Source organism: Lutra lutra, chromosome 14 (genome assembly GCF_902655055.1).
Source record: "Lutra lutra chromosome 14, mLutLut1.2, whole genome shotgun sequence".
In the NCBI taxonomy this organism is placed as follows: Eukaryota; Metazoa; Chordata; class Mammalia; order Carnivora; family Mustelidae; genus Lutra; species Lutra lutra.
In genome coordinates, this window is record NC_062291.1 from 71,014,970 (window position 1) to 71,039,452 (window position 24,483).

General features: G+C 44.9%; 1 pseudogene; it reads right to left on the minus strand.

Annotated features, from left to right (window-relative positions):
• LOC125084413 (guanylate cyclase 2G-like) overlaps positions 1-24,483 on the minus strand; it is a 45,378-nt pseudogene that overhangs the window by 266 nt on the left and 20,629 nt on the right.

Consider the following 24,483-nt stretch of genomic DNA (forward strand, 5'->3'; position numbering starts at 1 on the left):
GCCCATCAAGGCTGAATTTCACTAAAAGGAAATCTTTCAAAAATAATAATAAAATCTATGAGCTCTTCTGATCAGTAGGGCACCCGGTGAAGCACCTCATACACATGTTCACATTTAATCCCCACAGCTACCCTTTGAAGGTAATATTATCACCATTCCCATTTTACTAGTGAAAAAAAAAAACAGGTCCCCAAATCAGACAGCCAGTAAAATTCAAAGCTAGGTCTATACTGATGGCTTCTAGAAAAATCTTTCCCTCACCTGAAGTCTGTTGATGAGATATAGTACTCGAGGGCCAGGCTCAGCACACTGGGGAGTTGATGCCATTCCCTTCTCTTTCACTTCTTTCCATGAATCCCCATACCCACCCAAACACCTAACATCATAGTAACCACTCACCACTTCCTCCGTGACCATCTCCAAGATGTTCTTGAGAACATCCATTCCCCCGCCCCACCAAAGGCCGATGGCTATCAGAAAGATGAGAATGCATTACGGTGTGTTTCAGATGGGCTAGATGGAGAAGGCAGAGAGGAAAGGGAAAAGAAATTTAGATGAATTGAGATGAGGTCCTCTGTCCCCAAGCCAATGGGCCTCTTTCTCCTCTCCCTGGCACTTTAGACCCAGGAGAAGGTACTCCGTAGAGGAAATATGGGCATTATAATTACTGGCCTTGTGCTTGCTGTTGCCTTGTGAAAGACTAGACTGGGGTATTTAAGTAGAAGCCAGGAGACCATTTACAGCTCGGAGAAAAGAGGTATCCCCAAGGTGGAGAGCTGCCATAAACCAGTTCTTGCCTAGTTACTAACTTGGTTGTGACTTGGGGGCCAGTGGGCAGGGGCTGCTGTGGAGAGGGAAGCCTCCACTGCTCGAACTCTTGAGCTACCAGCATCTCTCATTAAAGTTAACCACAGACAACCTCTCTGAGACACCCCCAACCATCCAGATATTCTTCGAACGCTACCAATATTGCTCAAACTTCAATATGTTCAGTTTAGAAACAGTAGACAGAACTAACTCCATATGCAAGCTGGTACTCCCCATGGATGGAGGTCCACTGGGCTCCTCGGGCTTCCTGGGATGGTCCCAGAGCCAGGACACATCACTGAAAATGAGGGTCACAACCAGCACTGCCTCCAGATTCAGGCTTGGAAGCTCCATCAGCAGTCCCATTTTCAAGACTTACCCTTAAAAATCTTGATTCACAAGTTTAAAGAGAGGTTTCAATCCATGTTTGAGACTTGGCCGATTAACGCAAACAATGAAGTAATCAGGAGAAAAAAATTTTTTTTTCTTTTAAAGATTATTTATTTATTTATTTATTTGACAGACAGAGATCACAAGTAGGCAGAGAGGCAGGCAGAGAGAGAGGGGGAAGCAGGCTCCCCACTGAGCAGAGAGCCCAATGCAGGGCTCGATCCCAGGACCCTGGGATCATGACCTGAGCTGAAGGCAGAGGCTTTAACCCACTGAGCCACCCAGGCACCCCAAGAGAAAAAAAAATTTTGTATGTTTTTATATATTGTGGAAAATTTAGAAATTCTAAAGGATGTCAACCTAAACATTTTGAAACTTAAATCCCCTATGTAATTTTTTTTCTAGCTGATAAACATCTCAGCCAATAAATAGCATATATTGTCTAGCAACAATTAATGCAATAAAATTACTGTAAAGCACTAGAATATGATATCCCCTGGAGTTCCTGCCCACAGATTAATTCTGCATCACCAAAACTATACTCTGCATCGGGGATGGGCAAAATACCACCCACTAGCCAAATCCAGCCCACTGCTGGTGCTCACAAATAAAGTTTTATTGGAACATGGCCACACTTATCACTCACATATTATAAATGGCTGCTTTCAACACTAAAACGTAGTTAAGTAACAGAGACTATGGCTCATGAAGCCTAAAATGTTTACTGTCTGGCCGTGAACAGAAAAAGCTTGCTGACTCCTGCTTTTCCTTTTAATGACCTTATAGGTGTACCTGGCTGTTTAGAATTGAAAATCCTGGAAAGAAGTAGTCGTGTGTGTTTACACAGAAAGCACTTGTGCAAAACCTACAAAATCTACAAAGATTGTGATCAATGTTGTCTGAAGTGGAGAATGATCTTATCCTCCAAATGGAAAACAGTAGACAAAATGAAAATGGCTCTGCTGAAACACCCTCCAGTGAAACGCGGGAGGGCGAGGGGACAGTGACAATTGTGTTTGCAAAGTACGGTCCATGATACCCACGCAGACCGCTGCTTTCCATTCTGGAGGCCATGTTCACGGTGTCTCGGAACAGATGGTACCTGGGCATGGTGATTCCCGCCCCACCCGCCCCACAGGACCTCCAAGAAGGAGAGCAGAAGGGCACAGGCCATCTGCATTTCCCAAGGGCTGGCCTGTGCCTGCACACGAAGTCCGTGAATGCAATTCGACAAGTATTTTAGCGCCCCCTTCAGGCAGAGATTGGCAGCACTTCTTTGCGCTTACAAAGAGGCAACCGAGGGCACCTGGGTGGCTCAGTGGGTTAAAGCCTCTGCCTTCGGCTCCGGTCATGATCCCAGGGTCCTGGAATCGAGCCCCACATCGGGCTCTCTGCTCAGCAGGGAGCCTGCTTCCTCCTTTTTCTGACTGCCTCTCTTCCTACTTGTAACCTCTGTCTGTCAAATAAATAAATAAAAATCTAAAAAAAAAAATAAAAAAAAAAAGAGGCAACCGACAGAATCCTTGGCTTCGGTGGAAAACAACATAATCAATTACGATAAGCTGAACGATGGTGAGCCCCACTCGTTCACTTGCAGAAGCCTGAACTCTCAAGATGACGGTATTAGGAGGCAGGGCCTTTGGAAGATACTTAGGTTTAGATGAGGTCCTGGGGATAGGGCACTCACAATAGGATTAGTGCCCTTATACCAAGAGGAGACACCAGAACTCTCTTTCTTCGCTATGTGATGAAAAGAAGGCAGCCAGCCTTTGGTGAGATAGGAAGAGGGTTATCATGGGAACCGACCACAATGAAACCCTGATCTCAGACTTCCCTGCCTCTGGAACTGTGAGAAAGTAAACGTCTGTTGTTTAAGCCACCCAGTCTACAGTATTTTGTTATAACAACCAAGCTAAGACAGAAATTAATGATGATGTTATTCATGCACTCATGTGAGCAAAGCAATTGTGGCACAAATGTGGGAGTAATTAATTCTGATTATGGGCCAGGTTTTATTTTAGTCAAGCCTCAGAGGCCAGGTAGGAGCAGGTCTAGCTACATAGCCTACAGGGCCTGGTCTAAAATGAAAATAAGGAACTCCTCATTCCAAACCTATTAAGAACTTAAGAAAATTAATAATTATTATTAATATTGTAACAATATTATAGTGATAATTATATTAATAATTTTTAAGAAAATACATTAATACTTAAGAAACTAAGAACGTTAAACCAAGTGATGGTTGCTTCCGCACAGGTCACATGCCCATGAGTTTGACCCAAAACAGACCAAAGAGGCACAGGAAATAACAGCCCTATTTAACTGTCCTGCTTCTTGGTCTCCTCCTAACTTTTGGTTCAACACCTTGGAGTCTCTGGGTGTCTTCTCTGTCCCCAAGTAATCTGGCTAGCTGGAAACACATTTACAGAGACAATTCAACATTTTGTTTCCCTTTGTTACCATTCAACTTCAGGGTCCTAAAAACCTCAGACCTAGGACTTGAATCCAGAACCACCCGTTGTCATCCATGGGTCCTAAGGCCAAGGGCTGTCTACTGTGTGGATGCCAGTCCAGAGCCTGAGCTGCTCCTCAGGCACATGCCCAATCGCGAAGTAGATGATGGCACTGAGGAAGTGCAGGGACATCGTGGCAATCTCATGCACGTGATGGATTCCATCGCGAATGGAAAGTCCGCTAGCCACCATGTACGCTTCTCCAGTGATTTCCACCTGAAAATAAAGCAACAAAGTGGCCTTGCTCTGAGGCCCTCCACTTTGAAAAGCCTCCACTCCTTCCATGTCCCAGCATTTCCAGGAGTTTCTGCCCTTGTCCTGCTTCTTCCACAAAGCCTTCCTTCCCCAAGCCCTCATGCACACATTCACTGCTTTCTCCTCTGAACTCTGAGAGTGGTGGGGACTGTATTTCCTCAATTCATGTTCAAAACCAGTTAAACAGGCAGCAATGCACAAATGGGGTAAATATTGAAGAATCACATGCATCCATCAAGAGGACTTCATCTTACCCAACCTGAAGGTACATACGAGAGCTTCACCCCATACAAGGGCTCTTAGATACATTTATACATAGGTATGCATTAGACACAACATATATGCTTCTACTTATGTACAAATGCATTTATCTGCCTGATTTGTCCTTTTCTCTCCCCTGATAAATCCTAATAAAATCACCTTTCAGATGTCTCATTCAAAATAGAGAATAAATGACTAGTGTAAACTTGAAAGGTACTGCCCTTTCCAGATACGTATGCATTTTAGCAGAATCCAAAGATGATGCAGTAAAGGTGGGATTTCAGGCTTTAGCCGGGCAGGAAAAGCACCTCTGTCTACTGGTCACCCCAAAATTATACAAAATCAACCCATACACAAGTCTGATTGCTTCTAGGCTACCTGTCCCCACCATGGGTACATACACCCTTTAGACACTGACACTGATTTAGTATTAACTCATGCAAAACGTAACGAGGAAGAGAACACCAAGAGGAAATCCCAGAAGATACCCTTCTGAGCTACCCTTTGATATTAGCCTCACCATCTTTGCTTTTACCCTTGAACAGAGGCATATCTGTGGGGAACATTGGGGGATAACCATTAAGGATATGTCCTTGTGGACATGACCACACTGTCCCCCAAATCTCCCTGGTCCCAGGGCCACAGGCAGAGCCCTGCAACCATGGTCAGAGCTGGTTGCCCCAGGCATGCGTGAGTTTGGGCACCTGCCCTCGGGATCCGGCCCCATCAGAAAACTCCGAAAACACCCAAAGCAGCCATCATTGCCACCACTTGAATGAATCCAAATTATTCATTTTTGCTATCCTCCCCTGAACAATCTTTTTTTTTTTTTAACTCTGAGTAACCATACTCCTACATCCCCTGAGTGGCACGAGGCAGATCATTGTTTCTCATTTTAGACACAAGTCTGATAGCCTACCCTTGGAAACCCATCTTCAACCACACTGGTAAGGATCACAGGAACGGAAGTGAGACTCACATAGGGTCCAAAGACAATCTTTAAAGGACGGTAAATGTGAGCCCCTCTGAATACGAAGGAAACATCAGGACCGAGCTGGAGGAATTAGTCAGTAGAAGGTCAATGCCTCTTTAGAAATGTGTTTACTGCGAGATAAAATAATGGAAGGAAACAAGGAGCAACTGGTGATTCTTGACAAGCGCATACATCTGTGATTAATTAAGCCCTTTCCCAAGAAAAAAACAAATAAAATATTGAGTTTCTGCCATGCACCAAGATAGACTGCCAGCCTGAAATAGAGCCTTCCCCTGGCTGACAGCGAGGGCGGCGTCCACCCTCACTCCAGCCCCAGAGTCAGCGACAAGGAGAGCGTGTCCCCTCACAGCCCAGGAGCCAAGTGTCTCACCTCATACACGTCATATGTTTTAATGATGTCATCAAATAAATTGTGCAGGTCATTAAAGAGCGTCACAACTTGCAAGGGGAGCTGAGAGAACTCAGATTTGTGAATCCAGCAATGTCAGAGAAAAAGATTGTCATGGACTCATGTTCTGGTTCCACAGACCTTCCGGCTGTGCGCTGTTCTCCAACGAAGCTGAAACCAGAGAATAGGGACCAGCTTTGAACAGACTCTCTTACTCATCTCGTCTCTTACAGACCCTGGCAGAGTCATGCTTATAGACCCTTTGGCTTCAGTGGATTAGGTTTTTGGTGAACAAAAATTCCACCACCTAAAGAGATTCTTCTGACTTCCATTTCTCCACCTGCATTTTCTCCAAAGAGATACTTTCCTTGGTGGGTATAAATTGGAGAAGGGCAGAGCAGGTTACAAGGAATGATTTTACCATAAAGATTTTCTCCCGGAGGGCATCTCATTTTCCCCTATTGGCTATAGAGTTTGATGGTAAAGATTCAATCTGCAAATGCAGGAGGAAAAGGAAGCAGCCACCAATCCACAAACCAATATTTTTGCCCTACTCCACCAATCTCACATCAACACATTCAAATCCCGATTCTGCTTCTTTGTCAAGACACACAGGAAGGGTGCTGGAATTTTAACAGCAGATGCTCCTGCCAAGTGTTTAGAGAGAGTACAGATGCGATTATAGCCAAAAATGAAGCGAGTTTTTAATCTGAAGTCATGGGCGCATATTGCATTGCGCAAAGAAAGGTTTTGGAGTACAATCCAAAATACTGGGGCGCCAGCAATTAACCAGACTCGTGCGGCCAGAGCGCCATCTAGTGGTCGCTCTGCTGCTGCTGCAGCCATCATCTTTTCCGTAAGACATTCTCTAGTCCTTTGAAGGGCCTTTGCCCCATCTCCTTTTACAATTTGGGTGTACCAAATTGCCTGCAAAATGCTTCACCCATTTCAGAAGAACCTGACTTCCTCTTATTAAAGGAGCAAAAGAAATATTCTCTCTATGTGGAGCCTCTTAGATAGTGACGCTATTTTTTTCCTGGGTCCTTTGCAAAGCTCCGTCCCCACCCCGTGCTCTGGGATACCTAGACAGCCTTGTGGACAGAAGCCTATCCACCTTCCTCTTCTCCGCCATCAGCTTGTTGGTCCTCTCTCCCACCACAACCTCCAGGTGATGGGCACACACCTCCAGCTTGCTCACCACACTGTCTAGGATGTTCACGAGGCTTTAAAACAACTCCCACATGAACATCTTTTCCCAAGAACTTTAGGGCCAGAATGGAGCACAACTTCCAGCCTTACATCCCAAGAAAAGAAAACATGTCTTGCCCTTCAGGTTCCCTACTTCAGGGCTGCCCATGGGCAGAAAGGAAATGACCATGGCAATGAGGCTACACGGCAGGACAGAGGCTGCCTTCTACCAGCTCTATGACCTCGACCTGCCCCCTTCATCTCCCTGAACCTCAGTTTCTTCATCTGGAAAATGAGGATAATAACACATACTTCCCAGGGCTGTTCTGAGGGTCTAGGGAGATAATGGGCATGCGGTGCCTAAAGCTTCATCTGGCACTCAGCAAGCATTTAGTGAACAGTGCCCTCCCCACTTCCCAACATCCTCCAGGTCGCCATCATGGTCAGTCGAAAATGTAGATTTCAGGACAGGTTTTTGGGTTGTTGTTGTTGTGTTGTTGTTCTTTTTTTCTGAACAATACCAGCTGTTTTCTTTTCAGATAAAAGATGTAAGGGGCACTTCTAGATCCCATAGGCTCTGGGTTTAGAAGCGTCTTCAGAAAAATTGTTTAAATTTCCCATTTTTCAGATGAGAAGACTGAGGCTCATATAGGAGGTAGACTTACCTTAACATAAGAGAGCAGATTTTCTGAATAAAAATCATGATTGACCTGAGACGTATCATTTAGAACAATTTTGATGTGGAAAATGCAGAATTCTGGGCTGTTGTGTTAAGAATGCACAACAGAATGGCCAAGTTAAGAGCAGATGCCAGACTTCCAGCCCAGGGCCCTTCTATCAACTCCAGCTGCTTCTAACATGGCCGTGCCCGTAGGTGCTCAATGTGCCAAAAGAAGACACTATCATCCTAACGTGAAGCAAGCTACTATTGAGGAAGTTGCTTGGGAGGCGTGAATAATTTAATCCTTTACTCTAAGGTCGGTGAATAGTTTTTTATCCCATCGTCCGACCCCAATGGATGAGTCATGACCCTTGGAACGTTGATTCAGAAAACATTCTGGGGCCATGTCAGAACTCCCCGGGAAAGAGTACCTGATTGACTAGTAGTATCTGGAATGGACAAAGGAGGACAATGGAAGTGCAGATGTCTGATACATTTTTGTATCACTTGTAAAACAAAGGGAGAATTTTTCACTCTACTTAGCCAGCGTGTAACACAGAGTCTTGCACGTGGCAGTCGTCTAGTGGGTAGATGATGAATGAATGAAGGAGTGAGTGAATGAATGAGTGGAGGAATGGATGAATGAATGGACTGAGCCACACGGGAGCCATCACAGCCACAGAGTTTCAAAATTCTAATGGTTAAATGATTAGGAGAAAATGTGATGTATCTCACTCACCCTTTGGAACTGGCTTCTTGTAAAATTTTCTTAACGGAAGAGAAAGTGGGCCTTTTCTCTGGAGATCATCCCAATACTCCCTCACCGTGACCACAATCTTCTCGTTCCCCTTCTCCTCCAACAGGGGAGGTCGAAGTGGAACTGGCGTGGGGTCTTTGATTCAGCTGATGATTTCTGAAACTCATGTGGGGTGGAGACGGCCAAATGACTGAAAACTGTGTGCCATTAAGGACACTTTACACATATGTGCTCTTCAATTTGTAAATTGAGTTTTTAAATAAATTGAGTAGACTGGAATGTCAGAGAAATCTGAATATTTTATGAGAAATACTTTGGAACCTCCTGGAAAATGCAGAATCCTACTGTAAAACATATAAGCACCTTTTAATGAACCTGTTTTTAGATTAAGTTTTTTTTTCTAATAGAACGTCTCTTGAAGTAAAGCATATATATGTCTATGTGACTTCAGGAGTGTATAAGAATTTGGGGTGCACGTTATGCAATTTGCATTCCATATACAATGTCACATAAAAGTTATTTTAGCAAATAATAGATGTTACCACGTACTGCCTCCATGCCCAACTTTGTAAACTTACTTTCTTTCACTTTGGCCTTGACTTCTACTGACATTTATTAAACACTCTGCTTATCCAAGTTTTGTAAAGGAAATAATAATTTGAGAACAATGTATACATGTTTTGGTATAAAAATACAATGGGTGTAACAATATGGATGAATCTTTTTTATTTAATTAATTTATTTTTTATTTGAGAGAGAGAGAGCATGAAAGAGATATCATGAGTCGGGGGAGAGCAGAGGGAGAAGCAGACTCCCCACTGAGCAGGGAGCCTGATGGGGGACTTGATCCCAGGACCCTGGGATCAGGACATGATCCAAAGGCAGGTATTTCACCAACTGAGCAACCCAGGTGCCCAACATGAACGAATCTTAAGTGCGTATTACTAAGTATAAAAACATACTCTGAAAAGGCTACACGATGTATGGTTCAGTTTATATGACATCCTAGAAAAGGCAAAATTATAGAGACAGAAAACAGAGGAAAGGCTGTCACTAGTTTGGGGAGGAGAAAGCGTTGAACAGGTGAGGCACAGAGTTTGTTTCAGGTAATGAGACTATGCTCTGTAATACTGTAGAAGTGGGTACATGTTATTGTGTATTTGCCAAAACCCATCGAACTTTATAGCATAGAGAGTAAACCTCAAAGGACACAAATTCTTAACAATAACTGTTAGGCTATTGGACAATCCCAGGGGAGATGCAGACCATGACGAAAGAATGACTTGAGACCCTTATGTCTAAACACAAGGATCCGTTCACAATCCCTATATTCTAGTCGGCAGGATTGCATCTCATGAGGGGACAGAATAAGGACTCTGAAAGCACCACACATGTACTCTGGGATTGGATAAGTAAATAAATGGATGGCAGATGGTGGGAGCAGGGTCTCACGGTTGGAAAGGGAGGTTTGGATAAGTGATAGGGAGACTAGAATAAATGAACCATGTGGCAATGATGTTGGAAATGTCAGTATGAACTCATGTTTAGCTTATATAGACACAGCTAGGTAGATACGGATATGGAAAAGTGTGTACACGGAGGGTAGTGTACACACACACCATGGGGCCTAGAGGCAATAGCACCCCAGCAGCTATGAGCACACCCAGCATCTAGGTCTTGGTTTCCAATATCATTCTCCAGTAAAAAGAACCAGGGTTTGTGTACCCTTGACATGATGGGACGAACATGACCATTGACCTCTGTGGGCTTCCTCCCAAGAAGCAGAAGCCCAGTCTAGTCATGAGGAAAAAAATAATCAGACAAACCCCAATGGGAAACATCATACAGAATACCCAGCCAGTGCTCCTCAAAAGCACAATGTCATGAAAATTAAGGACAGTCTCTGAGAAACAGTCCTGAGGAACTCGGAGTAGACATGATGGCCAAATGCACTGCGGTGTCCTGGATGGGACGCTGGGGTAGGAAAGACACCGGGTTAAAGACTAAGGACATTGGGGAGCACCTGTGTGGCTCAGTTGGTTAAGCATCCGGCTGTTGATTTTGGTTCAGGTCATGATCTCAGGGTTGTGAGATCAAGCCCTGTGTCAAGCTCTGTGCTGGATTAGAGCCTGCTTGAGATTCTCTCTCTCCTTCTCCCTCTGCCCTTCCTTCTCCTTTTAAACAAACAAACAAACAAACATAAACAAAAAAGCCCAAGGAAATCTGAACAAAGTGTGGCCTTTACTTCATAATAATAATACAAGTTCTAAAACTGTGTAAAATACTATCTTGTTTTTGTCAATGTACATAGTCGTGTTTAAGTGCATTTTAAATGCACCAAAATAATCTGAAAGAAAATACATTTTAACAAAGGATATACTATGGGTAACTGTGTTTTATGTCCCAAATGAAGTATCACCTGAGACGTGGGACCACAGTGGTTTCAAGGAGGTGATTAGAGAATCATTATCACTGCACCTTCCGCTTTTCTGTATTCAGCTCTGAGAACTGATAAAATGACAAAACTTTGAGCCACGGGTTCAAATTCAAATTGTGGCTCTGCCGCTCGGAGTACACATGTTCCGGAGCTGGTGATGTGCAGTCATTCTGTTCTTCTTCGGTGTGTATTGGGAAGGGGATGGGGAGCTTGGTAAAACACAGTTTCTGGGCCTACCCCCCCAATTTCCAATTCCGAAAGCCTGGGGTTGGGCCTGAAAATCTGCATTTCTAACAAATACCAGGGGGGATGCTGTTGCTGCTGGTCCAGCGTCACACTAGGCCAGGGCTTCTTAGACTGTGGGTTTTCAACATCCTCTGGGAACATGATAAAAATGTAAATTCTTGGGGGCGCCTGGGTGGCTCAGTGGGTTAAAGCCTCTGCCTTTGGCCCAGGTCATGATCTCAGGGTCGTGGGATCGAGCCCCGCATCGGGCTCTCTGCTCGGCGGGGAGCCTGCTTCCCCCTCTCTCTCTGCCTGCTTCTCTGCCTACTTGTAATCTCTGTCTGTCAAATAAGTAAATAAAATCTTTTAAAGTTAAAAAAAAATGTAAATTCTTGGCCCTCACCCCGGACCTACTGAGTCAGAGACCCTGAGGGTGGGACCCAGTGAGTCTATGTTTTAACAAGCCCTCCAGGTAATCCTGATGCCCACTAAAATTTGAAAAGCACTGGTCTAGTGTGTGCAGAGAATCGATATCTATCCAGTTCCCAGCACCAGGACTGTTTGCAGGGAAGTACGAGAAGTTAATGGAAGAAGTGTGTTTGTCCATAAATTAGGTGTACCTTGTACTTTTCCTGGTTGCAGTCCTGTGTATACATAGTCCCATATGGCCAGCTCTCATTTAACCCTGCGGGCATAGGACTACAGTGAAGGGCAAACATACCAAATGTATACAGTCTCCCCACCTCCACTGTTCCCTTCCCCCCAACCCCACCGAAGTTGGTGCAATCCCATGGTAGCTGAGCTTGGCGAATATAGATAGGCTCCTTCCTGGGCTCCGTCTGGGAAGACCTATGTAGCTGCTCGGTTCCAAGGTCAGTTGCACTTGGATTTGGTATGAACCTCTTTGAGTGAGTCTCCCCTCTATTTCACCTGACCATAGATTAGAAACTGGAATCCACCTTTATTTTTTAAAGATTGATTTTACTTACTTACTTATTTATTTATCTGAGAGAGATTGCAAGCGAGAGAGAGCCTAAGCTGGCAGGGAGGGGCAGAGAGAAAGGGATAGGCAGACTCTCCACTGAGCAGAGAGCCTGATGTGGGCCTCGATTCCAGGATCTGGGATCATGACCTGAGCTGAAGGCAGACTCTTAACTGACTGAGCCACCCAGGTGCCCCAGGAATCTGCTTTTAAAGCAACTACTTACATTCAGAAAGGCTCCTGACTTGAAAAAAAGTCTCCGGGGAACGCATGATGATCTAAAGATGAGACTTGAGGCTGGCCCCTGGGAAAGGGCTAGAAATTGTAGGCAAAGGGATTAAAAAAATAAAAAAATCAAGGAAGAAACTTTAGAAACTGATACACACACACCTCCCTGGGCTCGCTCTGAGATAGCGGCTCTCAGTGTGGGCTGCACGTTGGAATCACCCGCAAACCCTGATGCCCAGATCATGGCATAGGACATCAAAGTCTCCTTGGCTAAGACCCAGGTAGTAGCAGTTTTTAAAGTTCCTCAGGCAATTCTAGTGTATGGCCAAAGTGGAAAATAAGAGCGCTGGGGGTTATACCCCCTATGCTTTTTTTTTTTTTTTTTAATAAATCTGGATCAAATTTTTCTTTATCTCCCACCACTTCTGTCCTTAATTCCACGATGGGATGTGTGTTAAGAGACAACTCAGTAAAAAAATAAGCTTGAATAAATCCTATAAAGAAAATTAGGTAGCATTCATCAAAAAAAAATTAAATATGCTTAAAATACATTTATCTCTTTAATTTTATGTCCACAGAGATACAAGGATGCTCACTGAAGCAACTACAATAACCAGAAATGGAAAACAACCAGAAGGTGTATCAATCACTAATACATGACATAGCTTTACAATGAAAAATTGTGTAGTCCTTAAGAAAGAATAAAACCAATTTGTATATACAAATATGAGATGAGAGCTGCCCAAGCAGAAGGAACAGTGTGTGCAAAGGACCTGGGGTAAGAATATGTCTGGCATGAGGGAGGCACACAGAGGTGACCAGCATGACTAAAAGGAGCAAACCATGAGGGATGGAATTAGGGAGGTATACCGAGCTGAATGGTGATGCTCAACAAGATACGCCCATGTATTAGTCCCCAGAACCTATGAATGTGACCTTATTTAAAGAAAAGTTCTTTGCAGATAAACTTAAGCATCTTGGGTTGAGGGGATCATTTCAGATTTCCAGGTGAGCTCTAATCCAATGACAAGTGTCCTTAGAAGATACAGACGGAAGAGAGGTCTACAGAAGAGGAAGCAATGTTAAGGTGAGGGCAGAGATTGGAGTGATTTGGCCACAAGCCCATGAAGACCCGGGCAGCCACCAAATGCTAAACAAGGCAAAGAATAAATCTTCCCTAAAGATTCTAGGGGGGAGCACTGCCCTGCAAAACCTTAATTTTGGACTTCTGTCTTCTAGAACTGTAAGTAAATAAACTTCTGTCATTGAATTCTAGCAGGTTTGTGGTTAACTTATTATGGCAGCCACAGGACACTAATAAAGAAGGCCCCAGAGGTCGGGTGAGAGGGCTTTAGTGGTCTTGCAGACCACTGTAAGGGCTTGGCTTTCATTCCCTAAATGGGAAGCCAGGGGAGGACGCTGTGAACAGAAGTGATGCAACTGAAGTCACTTTCCAACAGGATCGCCCTGACTGCTATCATAGAATAAAGTGTATAATCCCGAGTTCCTGGATTGTTTTTATAGGCAAACTGTAACTAGATTTTTAATTTAGAAAAGAACATAAACTTTAAAAAAGAAAGACAATGAGATAAATCCTAAATTAATAAACATTGAATTAAAAAACAAGCATTTGAAAGCTAGCCCACAGACCAAAGCTTGACAAAGAGACTCTTTGAGCTCTGGTACCTTGTCGAGGCCATCAAAAGGCCCGTGGTCCTGGGGGTTGGATCAGCTCCATCATCAGGAAGGTAAAGCTGTAAACATCTCCCTTTGGGGTGCCCGACCACGGCGCCTCTGGGAGCCCCAACAGCTCAGGGACCGTCCAGTAGAGAGTTCTGCAAAGCAACAGTTTTGGTAAGGGAAGCATGTGGTGGGAAAGGGGCAGGAAGGAAGGGGAAAGCCACCTCTCTTTCTCAGGGAAGCACAGAAGAATTGAAAGGAGCCAGCCCCTGAGAAATGTGCTGTAGTGTTGCCTGACTTAAAGAGCAAATCAGAATCCGTGGGTGTGCATACAGAGAAATCAGGGGCCTGCACTAACATCTTTTCTGTGCCCAATACCTGCCTGTGTGGTTAGAAGAGCTCTTCCTTTTTCTTCCCCTTTCTGTCTTGTCTACATTTTAAAAACTAATTTATTAAAGTACAATTCATAGAACATAAAATTAACCATGAAAGCAAACAATTCAGTGGCATGTAGTACCTTTGCAGAATTAAACAATCAACCACCCAAAGAAGTCCCAAAACATGTCCATGGCCTCAAAGTAAAATCTTGTTCCAATAAACAGCTTCTGCCTGTTCCTCTAACCTCTGGCCCTGGGCAACCACCAACCTGCATTCTGTCTTTAAAGATCTCTGTGTTCCGGATATTTTGTATAACCTACATTTACTGTTTGCTGTGAGTTTTATAGGTTTATTTCACTGGAGGTTACAATTGCTAAATTACCCTGTAAGTGTATATATAGAGAGATGGGAAAGTAGAGTGGCTACCACCAGGTGTTCAGAATTTCCGCCTTTGTCTTTATAGGTTTATTTCACTGTAGGTTACAATCAATAAATGTATATGTATGTATGTGTGTGTGTGTGTGTGTGTGTGTGGTGTATACATGTACATACACATATATATGTGTGTGTATAGAGAGAGAGAGATGGGGAATAGAGCAGCTACTAGCAGGTGTAGAGAATTTCCCCCTTTGTCTTTTTCTGTAAGGCATCATGCTGTCCCATGTGACAGAAACTCCCCACGTACGCACAGCCAGGCTGCTGACAAGGTGCTGCTCCAGGGAGGGGTGGTCAGAGCCCCGGGGCAGGCGGGAGGTGAGACTCAAGGGTGCTCAGTTCACCGTGGAGGAGAAGGCTCAGGTAACCGAGTCTCTGTTTGCGCATGTGCAAAAGGGGATGGGGGGTTTGGGCTCCAGGCAGAAGGTCTCCTCCTGAGATAAGACGAGAATCATTGGAGAGCTTTTAAAAAACCACGCGGGGGGCGCCTGGGTGGCTCAGTGGGTTAAAGCCTCTGCCTTTGGCTCAGGTCATGATCCCAGGGTCCTGGGATCAAGCCCCACATCGAGCTCCCTGCTCAGCAGGGAGCCTGCTTCCCTCTCTCTCTCTGCCTGCCTCTCTGCCTACTTGTGATTTGTCAAATAAATAAATAAAATCCCCCCCTCCCAAAACAAACAAACAAACAAACAAACACGTGGATGCCCAGGCCCAGATTCCCTCTTCAGATATTCTGGTTCAGTTGATCTAGGACGGGACATGGCCACCTACGTGTATTTTTTCAAGCTTCCCAAGAGACACTGGAGCTCATCGTGTTTAGAGTGCCTGCCAATGATGCGCTCTGAGAACGCAGGATGACGACGCGGTGGGATACCGAGGCCTGAAGAGAAGGGCAGTGATTTGCTTCCGGCTGCCCAGCTTGGCCAGGATGAGACCCAGCCTCCTACCTCAGACCTCATACCACGGACTCACTGCCCTGGAGGCTATTTTTCTCTCGCACCCTCGGGTGGCTAGAACAGCCACACATGGTCAGCTCCGAAGGCAGCTCCCCGGCCCGTCCCTGAGCCAGTGAGCTTCAGAAAGCAGAGGTGGGTGGGGTCAAGGGCCCTGTGGCCACTGTGCTAGTAGTAGTGGGTGCAAGATCTCCCAGTGGTTACCAATTGCTTTGTCAGTCCCTCGCTGGATTTTCTGTAGGTCCCGACCCAAACCCATGAGCTTCACCTGTATCCGGCTGTCCACCAGGCAGGTGGAAAGCTTCGGGTTGCCGTGGGACCCCAGGGGGCTCCCAGGGAAGAACAGCATGCCCTGGAAGGGTGAAAATAAGCAAAGGCATTAGAGTAGGTAACACTGGCCCCTGCTGGAAGAAATAGATGGACAGAAACAGATGGACAGAAACACAGACTCAGGGGAGGGGGATGTGCCCATCTCTAGGTTCATTTGGTCCTAGAGCCACTAACATAGCCCCTTGCCCATGAGCCATCCTGGGTAGGGGTACCCTAAAGTAGGGGAAGACTAGTTCTGGCCCCCTGGTGTGGAGCCACAAAGGCAAGGCCAGCCTAAAACAAATAAGCTAATAATAATAATAAGCTAAATACAATAGAGTCTGACTAAGTGGTCAGTCAGTCTCCTTAATTGAAATCCCAGCTCTAACACTTAACAGGGAATAAGTTACTTTGCCCCGTAAGCCTCATTTTTCTCAACAAAATGGAGGCGACAATAATCCCTACCTCCCAGGATGGCCGTGGCGGGTTCATGGCATAATATTCGTGAGACATGTGACATGGTGCATGACACAAATTCAATCCCCACCATAAATTGTCATGAAAAACGTGAATAAATATGATAAGGGACACCAACAATATGGAAACAACACCATATAATTAAGACAATTCTCTTATTACCTACGTGTTCCAAATTATATTCTATTCCTACCTACATATAATGATTCTATAATAATAGAATATTACATTCTGTTATGTGCACTTAAGGGTCCTGTTTGAGCACTTTGCAAGGGAAAGGCACTAAAATGAAGGATGTTGAAAAATTTGCATTTCATCCACTGTGTTCTTAAGGGTTTATATTTATTACTATAATGTAATAATAAAGTACCATTACTTATGAAAAGGCCCAGAAAGAACACTAAACTCCGAAGGCGTGCATTCACATCTCCTTTTGACCACTCAGTCTCTTCAAGCAAGGCGCTCCATCCCACTGGGCTTCTATTTGACCATTTCTAAGATGGGCCTAGATCCCCACTACTTGAAAGATGGCCCGGGGACCAGCAGCAGCACCAGCATCTCCTGGGAGCTTGGCAGAAATGCAGAGTCTTGGGCCTTGCCCAGATGTACTTAATCAGACTGTGTATTTTAACCTGATCTAGGAGATTCGTGTGCACATAGCTTGAGAACATCTGTCCTCCTTTATTGTTCCGCACCTTGGCTGCCCATTAAAGTCCCCTGGTGAGCTTAGAAAGAAAAAGCCAATGCTTAGACCTAAACGCAAGAGCCTGTATTAGTTACAGATCACATGAGGTACATGCCACCAACTGCTGCTAAGAAGCCCAAATCAAGAGAAGGATCAGAAAGGGGAAAAGAGTGCCAGTGGGAAGACCTAGCTCAGGGTGAGTCACCAAGGTGGAGCACGGGCTCATTTGGCAGGGAGAGGAGGGCAGAGCATACAGATCTTTCCATAGGCAGGGAAGGGCTTGCAGAAAGACCTAGAATGAGGAAGTAAACAATGATGGCGGGAGGACAGAGAAGAGATAAATTAAAAAAGGAGAGCTGTCACATTTGACGCAGGATCAGACTGATGGATGTTGGTATTTCTCTGAGATTTCCCAGGGCTGGCTAGCAGCAGTGAAACAAAGGCTAAGGGGAAAAGGCAGACTGCATTTCAGAAGTAACCACAGTAGCGCAGGGATAGGGGTCCCCACTGTGGGTGATCTTGGGGTCTTTATTTTCTTACCTTCCTTGATGGCATCACCATAAGACATTCCATAATGCATACTCAATATTTCCAGCTTCTTGGACTTTAAGTACAGACATAAAGGCTCCCCATATCTTGATCCAAATTTCTGAGCCATTTGCCAACTACCCAGCATGGGAGCTGGCGGAAGGGCAGCAGCCTCAGGATGCCGCAGGTATGGAGCTCTCGTGGAGCTGTTTTACCTGCATCAGCCTGGGAAGCCCAGGCCCCTCCTCACACCTGCCTCACCCCTGAGGTTCCGGACAAGAGCAAACCTGACTATGTCTCTCTCAAAGGTCTTACTGGATCTTTTTCTGGTTTAAGTTTATAGTGCTAGCCTTATGTGGTATCGACCAAAGTTCCTTACTTGAACCAATTCGTGTAAGTCCCCCAGCGACCCTGTAGATGACAGAGGTGGTATTATCGCTAACCTCATCTTACAAATAAGGAACTAAGGAAAGGGAGAAACAAAGAATTTCACCTGTGCCAGCCCACAGGGCTGGCCTGGGGTGGAGCAGGACTGGGATGGCCGCAGTCCCATTCCCACATCCCCGCCCTTGACCAGCTGCACGAATGCCAAATGCCCCGTGGCTGACGGAAGAAAGCTCTGGAGGTCCAAGATGAGAGATGACTCTCTGAGCATTGCATTGAAGCCACAAGGGTCCGTGAAAATTCACACGGTGGTCTGGATCCCTGATGAGCAAATAAATCACAACAAAGCTTTCTTTGGGTACTTGGTACTATGCACTTTGCTTTCTTAATACATAGGATCACATTCTGTCTTTCCGGAAGATAGGTTAATATTCTTATTCTCTGTTTTCCAATGATTAAACTCACAGTTTTAAATTGCTCCCAGAGAGCGAGGGCAGAGCTAGAAGATAAACCCAGGTTGGGTTGCCTTCAAAACAGCCGCTCCTAAATCATTAGATTTTCCTGTTTCCGGTGCCCTGGTGATTGATTGTACAGGAGGAGGAGGAGGGCGGATCAAACACACCCATTCTCCTGACACCTGCTACGACCTGCTACAACAGCCAGGTTTGAACGTCTCCCAAGCCCAGCTGAGGAGGGGGGTGAGGTCACCCATGGGTGTGGTAGCAGGAGGCAGTGACGGCACTCAGTGTTCCAGCAAGGAGGATTACGAGGAGGCCCTGAATGGACTCTGCCCCCAAGGAGGGTGCCTTGGGCCTCGTGATCACCAGTACAGGGACTCACTCTGCTCTAGCAGGGATCACAGTCTGAATCACCGTCCTGCTTTAGCAAGAGCCCCAAGCCAATACTGGAAGTGCAGGCTAAGGCCGAAAGCAGGACTATGGACACACCACTCCTGCTCCCACCCCAAAATGCAATTTTTGTTTTTTGAGATGATACAGTTAAATTACATTTTAGAAACCACAACCCACTCACCCAAACCTGGAGAGGCCTGGCTGAGGCTGCCTCTGGAATTCTGTAAGGAGGGTCCAACAAGCTGAGGTCTGGGTTTGAAATCTGGGGAGACCTATATCCAATCCAGAATTCCCTCTCATTTTATGGAGACCTACCCATGCACCAGGGCTGTCCCTGAAGCTTTCAACTCTCTCTGCCCCTGCTAGTGCCAGGCCCACCCCAGGCAGGAGACATTTTGTTCAGTCATCACTGATTACCCTGATATCCAGGTTTATTGGCAGAGTTTACTCCATTAGAACATAAAGAAGATGTTTAAGATGATTTCGTGTATATTGTCACAGACCAAATAGGATATGATATCAAGGTTGTGAGATCCAGTCCTGCTGGGTGTGTAGCCTGCTTTAAGATTCTCTTTCTCCCTCTCTCTCTGTCCCTCCCCACCTCTCTAAAAAAAAAAAAAAGATGAATTAATAGTGGAGTTAATTGCTAATTATTAACAGCAATGTCCAAGAGAAACACGATATGAGCCACAGGTATAATTTTCAATTTTTCAGTTAAGGAAGTGAAATTAACTTTAATAATACATTTTGTTTAACCCAATGTATTTTTAAAAATCTTATTTTGACATGCAATCAACATAAAAATAATAAGATATTTTACCTTCTGGGTTTTTTGGGGTTTTTTGGTTGTTTTTCTGAGTCTTTGGATCTGGTGTGATTTTCACACTCAGAACACACTTCAACTTAAGCTCCCCACATTGCCACGGGCAAATAGTCCCATGCAGCTGGTATTGTTTGGACAGTGCTGGCTTACCCCAGAGGATCGTTGGGGGAATGAAATTTCTTTTTCAAGATTTATTTATTTATTTGAGAGAGAGAGAGAGAATGTGAGTGAGTGGGCGGGGGAGCAGAGGAAGGAGGGAGAGAATCTCAAGCAGACGTCACATCCAACAGGGAGCCCAACGTGGGGCTCAATCCCATCACCCTGAGATCATGACCTGAGCCGAAATGAAGAGTCGGACACTTAACTGGACTGAGCCACCCAGGAGCCCCTTGGGAATGAAACTTTTTAAAGGTACATGTTTTTAGTACTAGTTAGTCCTAGTAATGAAGTTATCTCTGATAATAGTAATACTACCACTCCTACTAACAATGAACATTTACTTCCTGGCGCCTGTTATAGGAGGGCATGGTGCTAAGCATACTTACTTCTCCCAACAACTCTATTAGGTGGGCACTGCTGTTATCTTTAGTTGATACACAGGGAAACTGAGGCTCAGGGTAGGTAAGATCACCTAGCCAGTAGTGTAGAGTCAGGGTTCAAACCCCAAGACAATTTCTATGATAACTGCCTTCCTCCTCTTAATCCATCATGACTTCTCTTATGAAGAAATGAAGATCCATCCCTCACTCAAGAAGAATATTATAATCTCCAAAGCTCCTTCCCAGGCTGGCTCCACTGGATTGAACTCTTTAGGGACAGGACGATGAGCCTATTCCTCTGTGCCCTCCATGCCAGAATTGGGTCTGAGCCAAATGAGGTGCTCAATCAACATCCATTTGTTCACTTGAAAAGTCTGTGGCATCTCAGAATCTCTCTGGTACCTGGTATAGAGAATGTTCTGGTCCAACAGACATCAAGAGAGGAACTGTTTTTATGATTGATATGGGATGGCCAGAAACGCAATCTGACCCGCAGAGCATGGCCAGTGCTTGGGTTCATGTCAAAGTCACCAGTGGGGAAGACTTGAGAAGCTGTAGTGAATTGTTACTCTTAGTCCCCTTTGAAGGAATGCTGGCAGAGAAATGGACCTTAAAGGGCCTAAATGTGCCTTGACCTAACTCACTCTGACTTCCTTATACCATCCCCTTATGTACACACTCGATTTCAGAAGACGCCAATCCTTCTAAAGCCAGGCGTCAGGTGATCTTCAGCTCCCCTGGCGCGAGGTGGGGGATAGACTCAGTGACCTGAGGTGACTGAAGACAACCAGGGAGACTTTCCATTCAGAGTGCCGTTCTCACCCGCCCTAGAATTTCTTCAGAGAAACTTTGGGGTTAATTCCTCTTGAAAATCAAATGCCACGGGGCACCTGGGTGGCTCAGTGGGTTAAGCCGCTGCCTTCGGCTCAGGTCATGATCTCAGGGTCCTGGGATCGAGTCCCGCATCGGGCTCTCTGCTCAGCAGGGAGCCTGCTTCCCTCTCTCTCTCTCTCTCTCTCTCTGCCTGCCTCTCTGTCTACTTGTGATCTCTCTCTGTCAAATAAATAAAATCTTAAAAAAAAAAAATCAAATGCCAATAGAAAAAGCTAAATCTGTTAGTTATCCCTACCTTACCTGGGGAGAACTTACTAGTTTTCTCTCCAGAGGCTGACTAGATAGATAGACAGATGATATGAGCAGCAGGAGACTGATCCCCAGAGTCTAAAGTGCTTCCCTGGGCATGGTGAGGAGGGATGGGAAAGTGGGTGAAGGGAAGGAAGGAGCAGCCCAGGGTGGGAGAAAATGCCGTATCAGATCTTCCTAATTTTTAACCATCCCACCACTTAATTTTACATGTGCATTTCCTGACTTTTTTTTTCCCCTGTAGCTAGATTTTAATCCACTCAGAGATAAAAGCAAGTCCTTGTCTTCCTATGCAAATGCCCAGAGTAAGGCAAACCCTTAAGAGATGCTCAGTGAAGTCTTACTGAAATACTAACCAACAGTGGTGGCCCAGGGTCATCTGTGAGAACCCGGTATGGGAGGCTTCTGTTGTCTGCCTTTCTTGGTAAATGACAATATGCTGGTTTCCCACTAAAGCCTAAGATACCAAAGTTTCACAAGTAAGACTCAGTTTCTCAGAAGTTAGGAGCAGTTAAATCCTAGGGGAAAAAAGAAAGCTCTTTGGTATCGATCAGGCCAACCTCATCTCTTAATCCAGCACGGAGGCTTCCCCTCCAGCAAGAGGAAGTGGCTTACGAAAGTCACTTCAAGAGCCACCAGCCCTCTACTGCAGGAGGGTAGATCTTATGTCTCACCCTGTGTCCCTCCCAACACTCAGGCCAGGTTTTGCCCAGAGGAGTCTGTTGGTTGCTGAGTGCATGGACTATTGATTGATGGATGATGACAGCCCAGTCCTGCTGCCCGTGTGTCAGACTGAGGGACTTCCTCACCAAGACCTACTCCCATGTCATTGGTGTGGTCCCCTCTGATGGTGAAAGCAGACACAGCGAGATTACAAAGAGCAGCTGGATTGTAGCCCAGGACGAGGTGGACAGCCTCAGGATGCTGGTCCATACTGACATGGCCCCTCTACTCACTGTCCATCTATGAAGTGGATAGAATGACAGATCTACCTCATCTCTTGTTGTGAGAATTAAATAAGTTGATATATACAGAGTGATAGAAAGTAGGCAAAAATAAGCACTAAATATATTTTAGCTACTGCTACTACTATTGTTACTCTTAATCTTTTTTTGCAGACACAACAGCCCTCTTTGCCCAAAGTAAAGACTCTGCCTACATGTACACCTTCCCAGGTCTGCATCTAGCCCACCTCTTAGGTTAACGGCTTTGTGGCCGTTTTCTGGGGAAAGGAATAAAAAAACGAGGCAGAGGAAGGGATGTTAGGAATCCTTCTCCCTGGCTTGCTTCATGGTCTCGTAATTAGATTTTCTTTGGGGTAAAAAGTTGCAGCTTGGAGTGTAAATACTTTGCTCCTTCCCGATTGGATAAACCCAGCATCCCTTTCAACTCTTCAACTCTAGTGTAAAATAGTTCTCGCTAATTACTGAGATCAGGGAGGGAGAAAAGGTTGGAAAATCTGATTGAAGCAGTGAATTTTAGAAGTGGAATCATTTTGGGGCGCCTGGGTGGCTCAGTTGGTTAAGCAACTGCCTTAGGCTCAGGTTATAATCCCAGGGTGCTGGGATCGAGCCCTATGTCAGTCTCCTTACTCAGGAGGGAGCCTGCTTCTTCCCTCTACCTCTGCCCACTACTCCACCAGTTTGTGCTCTCTCTCTCTCTCTCTCTCTGCCAAGTAACTAAATAAAATTTTTTAAAAAATGAGAAGTGGAATCATTTTGTTTGAGATCTGAAGAAGATCAGAATTTTCAGGAAAGATTACAAAGTATTACAAAGTCTTTTCTAGTAATAAAAATTGTATTTTGTATAATTTTGTAATAAAAAATCAATGTAAAAAAATTGTAATCAGTTACAAAGATTATGAAGTCTTGGGTTCAGTTTAACTCAACAACTCAAAAACACTGGTAGTTGTTCTTTAAATAAGTTTTATATGATACTTACATTGACAATGTCATATGCAAAGGAGAGTTTGAATATCCAATCCATCTCATTATCTGAGTTTCTCAAAACATCCTCAAAAAACAGTTACTCAAATTATCACCAGCGGCTCCACTGCAAGCCCAGGGAGCTTCGTGTGCTGAATGGATTTGATTCTAATACGCTGGAAGACTTTGACCAGAACTACTACCACCCAAGGCAGAGTACTCTACAGCCAGTACTGGAAATTTCCCAGGAGATATAAGTGGATTCAATGTTGAGAAAGTCACCCAGTCTGGAGTCTTTTAAATACTTCCTTGTTCCTAACGTATAGCCGATGGTCACATACGATGGGTAGGATGAGCCCAGAAACATAATTGGGAAGTGGCTCTAAAGTCTTGAGAGCTGATGTCAGGCTCAGATAATTTCCACCCAGAGCAAAGGAAACCAGACTATTGGCAATTCCACTGCTAATCATTGCCCCTGCAGGTAGCCCAACAAGATAATTCATGTCTTGGGATTAGACAGGAGAGGAACTGTTCCAGGATGAAGGGCAAAACATTGATAAGGTTCTTCATTATCTGCTGTTAATCAAAGCTGATATAGCTGTACTAGTTTGCTTACCTTAAGACTCCCTTTCTTGCCATACTGGATGACAATGCAGATGTTGGGTGGTTCTGTGCAAATACCATAGAAGGGGACAAGGTTTTCATGGCTTAATTCATATAGCTGAAAATAACAGTAGTAGCTGATGATTACAGTATGTCTTCTGTTCTAGGAACTCGTTCTGCACTTAGCATACTTGCAGCTAATTCTCACATAGAGAAAAGTGAGAAGAGAACTATGACTGCTCCCATTTTACAGATAAAGAAACTGAGGCTTAAACAGTAAAATATTGCATTGAAGATCATAGGGCTTATTAGTGGCAGACCTGGGAGGTTTATCCAGGCAGTGTACCTCTAACAAATAAACCAGAGGAATGATCAAAGTCTAACCTAAAACCACATCACAGTAAACAGACCAGACCCTGCTTCCAAATGTTCTTGGATATAAATGCCAGTGTGTGGAGGCCATGCTGGCTCACAGACCTCGAGCAAGAAACCAGACCCCACGAATCTGACTCCATCCAAGGACTAGGTTCAAGGGAGGTGAATTAAGGAGATAGAATTAAGGAGAAAGAGCAAGGCTAGAAGGGGTCCCAGATTTCAGGTGTCTGGGTCAGGCTAAAGGATCTGAAGCCCAATGTTTGGGCTGTGGGGGACAGGGATAGTGGGCCAAGGAAAGGGAAGCAGCTTCCT